Raw genomic sequence first — 3,524 nt, forward strand, 5'->3', positions numbered from 1 at the left:
AGGGACTGGCAGCTAGCAGATAGTGAGGAGATGTTTGCTGTATGTGACAACAAATATTTAGACTATAACACGTGTGTTATTTAAAAAGTTGGAGGATCACAACTCGTTCTTCAGATAAAAACAAGACTACATTGCAACACACAGATATTGAATTTATAAAAATGGACAATATAAAGATGTGATCTGATGATTTTTCTGGATTAAAACGTATCAAAGTCAGTAGGATTCATCCTCTGAGGAACATGAACGTCTGAACCAACGATCCACAGAGACACTCTGCTAGTGTGTCTAAAAAGGACAGAGAAGAAGAGACAGTCATGTTAATATGAACATTAGAGAAACATCATGGAGCTGGAATATGAAACTGGTTCATAATTTGGACTGGTTCACCTCAGCAGACGCTCTCAGCAGCAGACAGGTTTTTGTATCACTCAGTTTCACTGTGGGAGAAGGACGATGGTACTACTTGATCTTTGGCTCTGGAACTAAACTGGTTGTAACAGGTAAGAATTAACATTTAATGTCCTTCAGGTATTTTAATGAACAGATGAAAATGTGTTTTAATGAGTTTCTGCTGCTTCAGGCTTCACATGTTGGTTGTTTCATCATTAGAAGAGAATTCTTGCAGCCGTGCAGCGATTGCTTTAATATCTGAAGAACTTTTTAAGCAAGGTTTGACTTTAAAAGGGATCCAACGGTACTACCACTACGTTAAATACTTCCAGTATTTTTGGTTTGATGCTGTACATAAAGAAACATTTCCTCCTAAATAATCAGTTGTTGTTTTCTAAGGGATAGGAATGCATTGTAAGCAGCATTAGATCAACTCTGAACTACGCTGAAAAACAACAAATTCCTTGAGTTGGGTTCAAAATAAAAGTTAAATGATAAATAAAACATCTCAGATCTCCTCTGGAGGCTATAGAGGGGACTGTAAAATGTTCTTAAACTACATAAAACAGGTTCCTAGTTCCTGGAAACATGTTGAAATCTCACGGCACAGCTCCAGTTATTCTTTATTTCTGCAGCAGATTAAACTGATTTATAGAAAAGGTTTGATGAAATGTTAGAAACATACAGTCTCTGATCCTCTCAGAAAATCAGCAATACGATAATATATGATGTTAAACATAACCTAATATATGTCTATAACTGTATTTGATAAAGAGTATAACTTTATATTGTTTAGGATAATTTTATAAAACAATTTATAGGCAATTGTATTTTACATGAAGGTACATTTGTCTTTTAGTGGAAGATATATTTCTACATTTTTGGAAGAAAGAGATGTACATGCATGTTAACGCATTTGAAGTAAATAGTAATTGAAGATTAACATAATTTCAACATTTTATTATAATTCTTTATTAAAGGTGAAATTGTTGTGAAAAAAACTATGAAATTACCGATATATTGATTTGTTTCTGAAGCTCTTACAGTAAAATATAAGATGGTAAATAATTGTTATATGTATTGAGTATTATAGTAATAAAATGATAAATGTAGATTATAAAAAGATAAATGTAATTTATTTTAAAAGTTAACTCTACGGCACTTTCTTTGTGTGAAAATACATTTTATAATTATGTTAATTTACAATCAGGGATAAATATGTAAATTATTTTATTATGACAAAATAAAATGACGAAATGGGAGATAAAACACAAACAATTGACAACAAAGACATAAAGTGACAAAAATGTTAAATCCAAACAATATCCAGAGACCAGGGAAACATTTTGTGAAACATTAACTCAACTTATTAACTCTCCTGTTTTTTAAAGGGTCAAATCTGACCCTTTAATAAATGTCTATATCTGAAATATGAGTTTCTTTTTAACCAAATTACCACAAAAATATATATTTTTTCAACACTCTTTCATTCCTCTGATCTTAACTATTAGTCAAAATAATTCATAATTTCTGCTTTTTAAGTCTAATATTAGGTATAATTCTATATGAATGAGGGTTATTGATTTTCTGACGTAAAAATAATTTCTACTCCTTTGAAGAGAAACTGTATTCGGTCCGATACAAATAGTTTTTCATTAGTGGTTATCAAATAAGAACAAAGACTCAAATAACTTGTTAAATTTTATCTTTATATGAAATGTCTAGCTCATCATGAACAGTGTCATAGATGAGTTAAAGTTCATACTGAAAATCTAATTACTATTACTAAATTTACCGGAGAGACAGTGATTTCTATCTGTTTTTAAGAATATAAATTATATAAATCTTTTTTGTTGTTTTTGTTGAAGCAAACAGGCTGTAAGGACATGTGTCCCCGACCTGGCTATAACTCCAAGGATTTTAAGTAAATGCAAAAATATCTGTTTATTGTTTGTACAATAATTTATGGAGGTGAGACATTGAAAAGCAGTTTTAGAAAGATGAAGGGGGGGGGGGTGCGTAATTTGGATGTCCGGTGGTCTAACCCACGTAAAAACCTAGTGAAACAACATATTCCACAATAAAACATGATATAAATGAAAAAAACATGCTGTTAAAAACGGCCGACTCATCCAAAGTGGATATTCCAATGACAGCTTCATTCGCGCTTCACGATGACGGCAATTAGTCATTAACAGACATTCACAAAGACGCATAGTCCTGCAACAATCTATCTATAATAACACCTTGAAATGTATATAGTAAAATATTAAAGTTATGGGAAGTTAACTGTATGTTTCATAGTCCCCCCCCTCCCCCCATGCTGTTTCCTTCATCCCGTCCAGGAGGGACAGATGAACATGACGCAGTCCACTCTTGCTGTAATAACTCTTGCCATTTACTTTCCAGATGTGATGTTTTACTTACCCCGGGCCATGGGACAACAATGATTGTTCAGTGTGCCGATTGCTGCTATTGCCCAATGACTATTATCGCCCATACTTATTATTCAGTGTGCCGATGTGCTGCATAAGCAGCAATCGGCACAATGATTATTATTGCCCATACTTATCAGTGTGCCGTTGGTGCTGCAATAGCAGCACTCGGCACAATGACTATTATTGCCATACTATTCAGTGTGCCGAGGTGCTGCAATAGCAGCACTCGGCACAATGACTATTATGCCCAACTTATTTTATATTCCGCCTGTTTTTTGTCCCAATACTAGTCCCAAAGCGTTGCCAACACGCGCAACACATTACACCGAAATGTGGGTATTGATCGGGAATGCGGGCTATGACTTTTCAACAAGATTTGCCGCGGTGGTTTTACCGAATCGGCAAAAATACGGCCAAAATGTCCCATAGACATGAATGGGAAATGTCGGGAAATGGTTCAACATCGCTCAAAACTCCCTCTCTTTGGGACCGTGCGCATCGCCATACTTTAACGTAGAAACATGATTAAAGTTTAAACCGAAGACAAGACTTTGGGCTTTATTGGGCGAATGGGCGTTAGATATCAAGCACGGTTTCTCCCAAATCCCAGTTTACGTATCGTCCACGTTTCAGACCGGCTCAGATTTTCTAATGTGTGTGTATGTGGCGGAATGTTCAGAGCTAGAGTGGGGG

General features: G+C 35.0%; 1 long non-coding RNA gene across 1 annotated transcript; it reads right to left on the reverse strand.

Moving 5' to 3' along the window:
- Positions 1-552: 552 nt before the first annotated feature.
- Positions 553-1,183, reverse strand: LOC116699610 (uncharacterized). Its single transcript, XR_004334466.1, has 2 exons — positions 951-1,183; positions 553-642 (listed from the first exon to the last, which is right to left on the reverse strand). It is a non-coding gene; the product is annotated as an uncharacterized LOC116699610 (long non-coding RNA).
- Between the last annotated feature and the right edge of the window lie 2,341 nt (positions 1,184-3,524).

This window comes from Etheostoma spectabile, chromosome 12 (assembly GCF_008692095.1).
Source record: "Etheostoma spectabile isolate EspeVRDwgs_2016 chromosome 12, UIUC_Espe_1.0, whole genome shotgun sequence".
Lineage (NCBI taxonomy): Eukaryota > Metazoa > Chordata > Actinopteri > Perciformes > Percidae > Etheostoma > Etheostoma spectabile.